Source organism: Pan troglodytes, chromosome 3 (assembly GCF_028858775.2).
Source record: "Pan troglodytes isolate AG18354 chromosome 3, NHGRI_mPanTro3-v2.0_pri, whole genome shotgun sequence".
NCBI classification, from domain to species: domain Eukaryota; kingdom Metazoa; phylum Chordata; class Mammalia; order Primates; family Hominidae; genus Pan; species Pan troglodytes.
The window spans coordinates 14,200,207-14,211,346 of NC_072401.2; the positions used below are offsets into that span (position 1 = coordinate 14,200,207).

The 11,140-nt window shown below is 40.9% G+C and overlaps 1 long non-coding RNA gene across 1 annotated transcript in view; it reads left to right on the plus strand.

Annotated features, from left to right (window-relative positions):
• Window positions 1-10,161, plus strand: part of LOC134809867 (uncharacterized) — an 83,845-nt gene extending 73,684 nt beyond the window's left edge. The window contains exon 3 of the long non-coding RNA XR_010156480.1: window positions 9,360-10,161. This is a non-coding gene — a long non-coding RNA (uncharacterized LOC134809867). The remainder of the gene's footprint in view (window positions 1-9,359) is intronic.
• The last annotated feature ends 979 nt before the right edge of the window (window positions 10,162-11,140 follow it).

Consider the following 11,140-nt stretch of genomic DNA (forward strand, 5'->3'; position numbering starts at 1 on the left):
AAGACCATTTCTTGAGAAGGCTATTTTTTCTCCATTGAATTACTTTTGCAGCTTTGTCAAAAATCAGTTGGCCATATTAGTGTGGGTCTATTTCTGGGTTCTGTATTTGGGTCCGTTGATTCATGTGTCTATTCTTTTGCCATTCCTACACAATCTTGATAATGTAGCTGTAAAATAAGTCTTGAAAGTGGGTAGGCTAATTTTTTCACTTAATTCATTTTCAATATTGTTTAGCCATTACAGTTTCTTTGCGTTTCCACATACACTTTAGAATACTCTTGTCTGTATCTACAAAAACTCTTGCTGAGATACTGATGAGCATTGTGATTAAATCTGCATATTAATTTGGGGAGAACTGACATTTTTACTATGTCAAGCCTTCCAATCCCTGAACACAGTATGTCTCTCCATTCATTTAGACCTTATTTGATTTTTAAACAATCAGCATTGGTAGTTTTTAACATGCAAATCCTATGCATGGTTGTTAGATCTAGCTCAATTTTACATTAAAAATAATCACTTACTGATACACAAATTTTTACCCTGCAGCGGGATCACAAAATATTTTCACTGGGTTATTGTCAGTACCCAATGAGATATTGCATAGGAAAGTGTTTAGGAACAGTTTTACTTCACAAAAGCCAATAATGGCAAGATATAGTAGAACAAAGACTTTGACTATTTGACCTCTTAGCAGCTGTGCTACATTCAATTTATTCCTTATTCTCTATGAGCCTTGGTTTCTCCTTCTGAGAATAAGTATTTTGTTCTTGCAAGGGTTTTCTCAAGGACAACTGAGTCAATGCTTATGAATGTGTTTTTTAAACTGGGCAGACCTATCCAAGGTAAAGAGCTATACTCTTACTTCATCTGAATCTGCTCACTCAGATAGATTTTGTCTTCACTATTCTTTGGTGTACCCGATATATGACTTAAAACAACAGTGAGTTTAAAAAGGATGCAAATTTTATTTAATTTAAAAGTTTAAATAATTTAATGTCCCTTTTCTCACAGTACAAATCTGTGTTTGTATAAGGCTCTTCTGGAAGCAACATGGAAGAGACCATCCAACAAGATAATAAAAGTTAGCTCTGTCTGGTTAAAAATTCCAGCTCACTGGGCCAGTCACAATTGAATACTGAGTCTTGGCTTCTCCCAGTGCATCCCATGGTCAGTATCTGTCTCTCCAAGTAAAAGTCAGTGACAACTTGCCTGTGAGGGAAAGATCCAATTGCATCTCCAGAATGAAGATCGATACAATGACTGCAAGTAAACCGTGTCCGACCTTATCGTTTGTAAGAAGGAAAAGAATCAACAGGGCATGAAAAGTGTCAGCATTTTCAGTTTTGGGAGGTGATAAAGGGGAAACAGTTTGTGTTGTGCTCATCCATCACTGGACATCAGTAAGATCATTAAGGGTAAAACGAGAGGTAAAGAAGTAGCAATTTATCCAATTTCACTGCTGGAAATCCTAGCACCAATTCAGTTCAGTTCAGTTCAATTCAACAAGCATTTATTAAGTACCAACATTGTGTATGACTGTGCTAGCTTCAAAAAATCCCCAACTTCTGAATGTTCATTCAGTTTATTTCATGCCAGACTCTGCTAAGTGCTGGGAATAAACATGTCTGATATGTGAGGAAGATACACAGACACAGAAAATCTATTGGAAAATCTTTATCCATAAAGAATATGGATAAAATTATCTGAAATTATTGTGGATGGAGACAAAAACTACGTGCTCACAGAAAAAAGGAGGTGATTTTTGAGTTAGGACTTCCTGCAGCATGAGTAGGCATTTACTCACAAGTAGAAAAGGGTTTAGTTTGGTTCAGTTGGACAATTATTTGTTGAGACCTACTATGGGCTGGACCCTGAGATGGACATTGGTGTTAAGGAGATGAATAAAACATTGCTACCCTCAGGAAGCGCAAAAGTATCACATCAAGTGGAAGCAGCAGCCTGAAAGGGCTTAAGCCATAGCCTTATAGAAGAGATGAGCAAGTTTCTAAGAAAAGGTCTCGTTTGCAACCCATTCAACATGCCTGGTTTCTAAGACAATCTTTGGGCTGGTCCTAGTTGTTATATTTTGCTCTCATAATGGCAGAAACATTTTCAAAACAATGCTAGGGAACTGGAGATAAATAATGACAAGTGCAAAGATATGGTAACAAAGAAGTTTCCAGGGTGTTTTTTTCTGGATTATGGTGAATATGTGCAATGAGATAAAATACAGCTGTTTCAAATGGCGCGATCAAATAAATATACTATAACATGGAAAATTACTTATGATATATAGTTGAGTTAAAGATGCAGGTAATAGTACAAGTACGTATGGTGTGACTCTATTCTGGTAAATTTATATTGTACATTCACAGAAAACAGTGTAAGAAGATGCCCTAAAATGTTAACAATTTTTTCCTTTGGATGAAGGAATTAGAAAGAGAGATTATGAATGATAATTTCTGTCCTGTCTTTCTTCCGTTTTTCACTCCTCTTTTTTCTCTTCTTCTTTTAATTTGTTCATGCGCATTTCCTTTTTTATGATGAATCTGACTTCACAAACGAGAAAAAAACAAAGTAAAAGTTAATTTAAAAATTCTTTAATCTAAATAAGCACTTTCATATTTGTGACAATTCACCATTTATTCCATTGTTCCTCATAAAAGTCCATGCTATTGGAAGGTCAGATCTTATTACTAGCTTTGTTGTTGTTATTATTATATTTCTATGGACTGGTATTATTTTGAGGTTTTAATTAGTGTGCTTTCTTTACTCTCACCTCATAAAAAAAGACGCAAATCATCTTCTGCAGAACTAGAAACAAAGGCTGCAAACATGAGAACAGAAAGATTCAGACTTCTTTTTTTCAAAACAAATTTTTCTGTTCCCAGAGATCATGAAAAACAAAAACGAGGCCACAGACAGGAGTGAGAACATGCAGACAGGAAAGCATGATAGACAGAAATGGAGAGACTTGACCTGGGAATCCTGGGGCTGTGTGGAAGCTGAGTGGGCACTGTCTTAGTGCTCCTGACACTGAAGAGGAAGGACCACCAAATGATGGTCATCCACCCATCCTCCATTAATCTTCCAGTCTGAAGTGATGCTCATCTCTGCCTTGAGCTTCTGCTCAACTCCCATGCATCTGTGTGTGGACACTGTCTACCTCTTACCCTTGGCAATCCACTGTTGCATTCCCATTTATTGATGAAGGAGTGAAGGTTTCGAGAGGGTGAGCAATTTGCCTGCAATTTACCCCCAGGCTTGCAACGAGAACTAGGGACATATGAGTTCCTGCTGAGCACTCTTTCCATAACCCCATCATATTGCCTAAAACTTGATTTGTGGATCACAGTGTTCGAAGCCGACAGTTTTGTTTCTCATTGCTCTATGGGCAATTACTCCTTCCTGTGACAAGAAATAAACAGGATAGTGACAAGCTCCTGAAGTTGTGCCATTTTCAACCTGGTCCTCTGCTCCTGCAGCGAGAGACAGGGTTATTTCTGGTGAAATCCTTGCTGTAAAATACACTAATCAATTTTCCTTACAAATGATTTCTAATATGTAATTATGTAATCAAGCTCTCCCATAAACAAGCTAAGCCTTGACATAGAATGATGGGGTGCAGTAATATTTTAAATAAAGTATGATCAGGTCGCCATTTATTTTGAAGTCCAATTTTCAGAGTTGGGAACTATACATTAATGGCAGATTGGAGATTAACAGCAAGCTAAATGTGAAACTCTATGAGTCAATGCCTTTGACATAAACAAATGTACAAAAAATAGCATCCCACAACTGTTTGCAAAGTCTGACAGAGCTACAGGGCTTTCTGCAAAGCAGAGGGTGCAAAGAGTACAAGATTCATTAAATTCTGGCAGCGATCTGTTCAAAAATAATGGTTTTGTCTACAAATGGAAACTGCTAACAGCTTTCCCCATCCACTGCAATCGTCTTTCCATCTGCTTGGGTTTTATAATCATATCGCCTTTGGAAAATTACAACACAGAACATATTCTCCTGGAGGTCTTTTGTCTAGCTGAATATTCTGGACCATGAAATGGTAACAACAGTGGAAGTTTCCCCGCAGAAGTGTTACAACCATTGCATCCCAACAAGTCACGCTGGTGCTGCAAGACTCTGGCAGGAGTAGAGCATCGAATTGCATTTGAGTGCAATTTTAAAAACTCTCACTTAGGTAGCCACTAACACTCACAGTTCCTTGGTGTAATGGCTACCTCTTTCTTCCCTCTTTCCTTCATCTTTTCTCTTACTGTTTTATTTTCCCCATTTCCCTACCAAAAATTATTATCTAAGATATTATTTTTGACCCAGCAACTGCATCGCTGGGTGTATATCTAGAAGAAGATAAATCATTTTTCCAAAAAGATACGTGCACTCATATGTTCATCCCAGCAGTATTCATAATAGCAAAGACATGGAATCAACCTTCATGCCCATCAGTGGTGGATTAGATAAGGAAAATGTGGTACATATAAACCATGGAATACTATGCGGCCATCCAAAGGAATGAAATCATGTCCTTTTCAGCAACATGGATGCAGCTGGAGGCCATTATCCTAAGTGAATTAATGCAGAAACAGGAAACCAAATACCACATATTCCTACTTATAAGTGGGAGCTAAACATTGAGTACTTATGCACATAAAGATGGCAACAATAGACACTGAAGACTACTAGAGGTAGAAGGGAGGGCAGGAAGGAGAAAGGTTTGGAGGACTAACTATTGGGTACTATGCTTACCACCTGGGTGATGGGATCAATCATACCCCGAATCTCAGCATCACACAATATACCCATGTAATAAATGTGCACATGTACCCCTGAATCTAAGATAAAAATTGAAATTATAAAACAAGAATTTTCCTGTCCTTCTCTTTTCTTTATTTTTGTTTTAATTTTTTTTTTTTTGAGGCAGGGTCTTGCTCTGTCACCCAGGCTGGAGTGCAGTGGTGTGATCATGGTTCACTGCAGTCTCTGCCTCCTGGGCTCAAGTGATCCTCCCTCTGACCTCAGCCTCCTGAGAAGCTGGACCACAGGCATGTGCCACCACACCTGGCTAATTTTTTGAATTTTTTTTTTTTTTTTTTTTTTTTTTTTTTTTTTTTTTTTAGAGACAAGCTTCCACTATGTTGTCCAGGTCTCAAATTCCTGGGCTCAAGCAATCCCCCAGCCCTGGCCTCCCAAAGCGCTGGGATTACAGGCATGAGCTACTGTACCTGGCCTAAGATATTAGTTTCTAAAACAAGGCCGTGCTGAATCTGGGGGTCTCCTCTAGCCTTTGATCTGGTCAAGAAAGGACATTATTCCTTACTTCAAGATCCTTTGCCCAGGGCCCAGCTCATGGTGGGCTGATCAGTACCAAACTGTGGAATAAATGAATGAATGATACTGTCTCTTTCACAGGATGCTTTGTATTTTGTAAACCTTATATACTTTATAAGACATTTTCACTGACACCATCTTCATAACAACATGTGAGGGAAAATATGGTGTTGTTTTCCCAGTGTGTTGGTTCAAGAAGCAGGAGTTAGGATGGTATTAAGTATGCAAGGGATTGATTAGAAAAACCACTCTCGAGGGGAAACAGTGAAGGAACACGGAGACTGGGGGAGCCATCAGACCATGATATAGGTCTTATTCATGGGGAGCAGAGAGGCAAGAAGTTTGAGTGGGGAAAGTACTAGATTGCCATGCAGTGTGAAGAAAGTTTTAGCAAAGCTGGTGGAGAGTTGGGTCAGAGTTGCTGATCAGAGGAGTTCTCTGTTTCCTAGAAATGCACCTACCTCTTTCAGAAGTGTCCCTGCCACACACGGACTTTAGCTGGGAGCTGCTGGTGGTGCCTATGTGGTAACTGATCTCACACAGTAAGGCTGGGACTCTTGGTCAATTCTGCTTCATGTAGTGGGAGTTCTCAGAGGTGCATTCTCATGGCCACCACACCCTATTTATAGGTAAGGAAACTGAGAGCCAGAGAGGATAAGAGACATTCTCAAGAGACTCCAAGTGAGTGGCAGAGTGGGGATTAATGCCCAACTCCTGGATCCTAACCCATATTCTCTCTTTGCATACACTGCAGCTTCCCTTGTGCAGCTAAGTCCCCCTCCCCATCTGATCTGTGGTGTTTGGTGGGTGTGATGGTTAATATTGAGTGTCAACTTGATTGGATTGCAGGATGCAAAGTATTATTCCCGGGTGTGTCTGTGAGGGTGTTGCCAAGGGAGATTAACATTTGAGTCAGTGGACTAGGAGAGGCAGACCCACCCTCAATCTAGGTGGGCCCCATCTGATCATCTGGCAGTGTGGCTAGAATAAAGCAGGCAGAAGAATGTGGAAGGACTAGACTGCTGAGTCCTCCAGCCTACATCTTTCTCCCTTGCTGGATACTTCCTGCCCTCAAACATCAGACTCCAAGTTCTTCAGCTTTTGGATTTTTAGACTTACACCAGTGGCTTGCTGGGGACTTTCAGGCCTTTGGTCACAGACTGGAGGTTGCACTGTCAGCTTCCCTACTTTTGAGATTTTGGGACTTAGACTGGCTTCCTTGCTCCTCAGCTTGTAGATGGCCTATTGTGGGACTTCACCTGTGATTGTGTGAGTCAAGTCTTCTAATAAACTCCCCTTCGTATATACATCTATCCTATTAGTTCTGTCCCTTTAGAGAACCCCTACTAATACAGTGGGAAAGCCTAAGCACTGGCTGGACAAAACACCCAGCAGAGATAAGAGAAGAGGCAGGGGGTGGGGTTTCTGTCACTCATGGTAGGAAGCAGAGGATGAGGCTGGAAGGCAAAGATTAAACGTCTCATTCCAGGGTGGCAGTGTGTAAGAAACTCACTCTCTTGGAATTAAAATATTCCATAAGTAAGATAAAACCTTTTGAGAATTCAATAGCAGATTTTGCTCCAGAGAATCCCATAAACTCCTTGAAGGTAGATATATTCTTGGCTGTTCTTCCACAGCTGTATTTACTGCATCTTGACAGTGCTTGGCACAAACACATGGCATATATATATGTGTCTGTCTTTGTTGAGTGAATGAATGTTAATTAACTTTAGCCTGGGAAGAGGCCTCAGAGAACATCCAATGTACTTTAGAATATAAAGAGAATGAGACATTGAATAATTATTAGTCACACCTCGGAGGGAGAAAGAACCTGTGATCCTTGACTCCCTTCCATGGGGGTCTGTTTCCCTCCGACCCAGGGCATCCCTGGGTCAGCGGCTCTTCTGTGTCAATGCAGTAGGCACATTGACGCTGAATCTCTAGCATCTTTTACCAAAAGGAAGATGCTTCATCTGTCCATTTTTTGGAATTTAAACCCAAATGTGGTGAGAAGATCAAAATAGAATTCTCAGATAAGGATGAGTGGAGAGAACAATGAATTGTTTCAAGAAAAACAATGCATAACATTTCAATGATGAGACCAATATTTTGAGACTATTCTGGGAAACCCTAGCTGATTGACAGTAGATACCAGATAATTTATTAGCTGTCATTTGTAGTTTTTTGAAAACACCAGCCTTTAGGGGTAGTCTGGCAGGGTTAGGTATGAATTCATCCATCCATCTGGTCAGACTTTTTGAGCACCAGCTCTGTACCAGACACTGTGCTAGGCTCTGAAGATGATCAGCAAACAAGACCATATTCCTTCTCTTACAGAGTAGAAAATCTAGTGGGAGAGACAGGCAGTAAATGCACACACACAATAAATTTGCAGAGTTGCAAATGTTTTACAGAAAAATACCCAGAGGGGTGGGAAGTTAGAATAACCATGTGGTGATGGGAGGAATCTGAGACAGGGACATTTGGCTTGAGATCAGAATGACAAGGGGTTACTTCTGTGAGGTGAGTCTGAGGTCAAGGGTTTCAGGGAGAAGAGAAAGCAGGTGCACAAGCCCTGAGGCCCCTCGCAAGACTCTTGGTGTTTGGGGAGCAGAAGAAAAGACCTTATGGAAGGAGCACAGTGTCAGGGAGATGGTAGACGTAAGGTCAGAGAGGTTGGCAGGACATGCCCCTAGGGGATCTTGTTTGGATTAGACCTTAATCGTGTCTAGAAGCCATTTTGTTCTTTTTTTTTTTTTTTTGAGACAGAGTCTCGTTCTGTCGCCCAGGCTGGAGTGCAGTGGCCCGATCTCGGCTCACTGCAAGCTCCGCCTCCCGGGTTCAACGCCATTCTCCTGCCTTAGCGTCCCGAGTAGCTGGGACTACAGGCATCCGCCACCACGCCCGGCTATTTATTTTGTATTTTTAGTAGAGACAGGGTTTCACCGTGTTAGCCAGGATGGTCTCGCTCTCCTGACCTCCTAATCCGCCTGCCTCGGCCTCCCAAAGTGCTGGGATTACAGGTGTGAGCCACCGCGCCTGGCCCATTTTGTTCTTACTATATGCCACAGACTTTTAAGCAGGACGGTGTTGTGATCTGAACTATATTAAGCAAATAAAACTAGGAAAGTCGGAAGGCAGTCCTGGCAGGAGGAAGAGTCTGTTGACAGAAGCCAGTTGAGTGTCATGGGGGTTTGAGCTGAGCTGGATGGACAAGCTGCAAATAGCTAGGTGAACAATACAGACAGAGATTCTGGGGGGCTGAAGAACCGCATGTGCAAGGCAGATGGGCCTGGGGTTGAGGACATGGTCTATCTGGGGGCTTGCACAGTTTGCAATGGCTGGAGTATAAGCTGTGCACTGGGGAGCAGTGAGACATGTAAAATAAGGAGGGTGATCACTTCACCAAACTATTGAGGAAGAGCTTGAGAAAACAGCCGCTTTTCCTCTCCATGCCTCAGTTTCCTCTTCAGTAAAATAGGGGGTGGTATTGCAATACCATCACTAAGATCTCTTCCATTCTGCATTTCCCAAAAAATCCAGGTTGTGAGTCCTGATTGAAAAGTATTGTTTCTGTGATGTCTCAATGTTGGGGTTTCACTATGTGGGTTTTTATACCTCCAGGTGCTGGGAACACACATTGAGAAGTCAGAAAAAATAAATGAATCATGGAAATAGGCATTGATGATATACCAAGTGTTGAAAGCCCTTTTCATGGGAAAAACAAAACAGGCTGTAATAGGAGACACCTGGTACAGCCTGTTTACTTCCTGTTTTCCCATCCTTATCAGAGCTCAATCTCCCATGAACCCATGAGGTCTCTCCTTAGCGTCCTGAACACACAGAAATTCCTTCTGTGGAAAACACCAGAGGCCAAGAAATAATGATTACCAAATTGTGTTTTTGTTCTTACTATATGCCAGATGCTGGCCTAAGCAGTTTACTTGTAGCAACTCATGTGATCTGCAAAGCTCTGTTATGTTGGTGATATTATCTTCCCCATTTTACAGATAGAAAAGTGAAGACCAAAGAGATTAAGTAATTGCTCCAGGCCATGTGACCTTTCTATAGCTGTTAACAGTTGAGATGGAGCAAAAAGCACATGAGACTTAGCCTTCAGAGACCTGGGCTCTGCCAGTTGGCAGTGTATGACCTTGACCTTCAAGATACTTCATACTCATTGTCCATTGATTTCCTCATCTGTGAAATGGGAATTGCACTAGCTATGTTGTGAGCATTGAGGTAAAGTATACAATTTATATTATTATAAAGTACCTGATACAATAAATGTTAGTTCTCTCCACAAATGAAGATACTTTATAAAACTCTATTATACAAAATAATTAATACAACCCCTCTGAATATTTCTAGGCAATTAACTTCGTTTTGTGCAAAATTGCATTTAATGTGAAGATATTGGTATTGTAGGAGAATTCTTCAGGCTTTTGATTTCCACATATGTGTGGAGGGAAGCCTGGAGGTAAATATTTCCTCGGAGATTGGAGTGAGCCAGAACTTTGAATGAGTTGATACTAATTTCAGGCAACGTTTTCTTTTACTTTATGAAGTCAACACAGAATAAATAAACTAAATATTTATTAAGTACTGGGTTCTGTTCTAGGTGCTTTGGGAAAAGAGATGGTACCTGGGGATGCACCTGACTGTTCAGTTCCTGGAGGAGCTTCTCATCATCTAGTGCTGTGATTGGAAGGGGTGGGCCTTCCGCTGGAGACACAGGAAGGAGATTGTCTCAGCAAATCTGCTGTGTGTGTGTGCATGTGAGAGAAAGACACACATACACACACACACACACACACAGAGAGAGAAAGAGAGAGAGGGAGAGAGAAATTGTTTTTATGTTACTCAAAAAGTCCTGGATTAGCGAATGTTGAGAAACCCTGGCCTGGACAAAGAGATCTGTGAGAGAAGAAATGAATCAGCGAGTTTGTGAGAAATTATACGTAGTTTTTATTCAGATTATAAATGGGTAATCAAACATTAGTCAGGGGGCTTCTGGGTCTGGGTGAGCCAGTTTAAGTTGTCTAAAGGCAGTGATCTGCTATCTTATGCCCTCTTTTTATAACAAATATTACATAACACTTTCTTCACTTTACTGAAAAGGTAATACAACCCACCTATAATATAGTTTCAAAACCAAATCCACAAAATTCCCTAACATAACAAAAGGAAAGTAATTTAAGAGAAAGTAATATCTGTAATATTTTAGTATGGAAATGTTCAGATGTGGCTACACTAGACAGACAATGATAATCCAACTCTTCTATCTGAGATGGCTCCTGGACACCTCTGGGCCTTGGTGGCTGCTGGCGGCAGTGCCTCAGTCTTTCTCTAAGTGGCTTTTCTCTGCATGTGATATTTCACTCTTCAATGGCTTAGCCCCAGCTTTTTTCCAGGCCAGCTGTCTTCTAAGAGAGTAAAACAGGTGCTCCAAGGCTTTTAAGTTCTAGGCCTTGAAGTCACAAAGCATCACTTCTGCTGCATTTTATTGATGAAAGCAAGTCACAGGGCCAGTCCAGAATATTCAAGCGAGGAGGTGGGTGAGAAATAGATTCTGCTTCTTGATAGGGGGAGTGATTGTCAAAGTCATATTGCAAATGGGCACGTGGAATGAGAAATCATTGTTATTTATGTGGAGACAACATATCATAGTGAGAAGAGCCCTGAAAAGTAAAAATAAAAAAATTGATCTATTAAATCCTTCCTACATGCCTGGCATGGTATTAGGCTCTTACATGTTACTTTAAGTAAACCTTTCAGCATCCTTATGAGG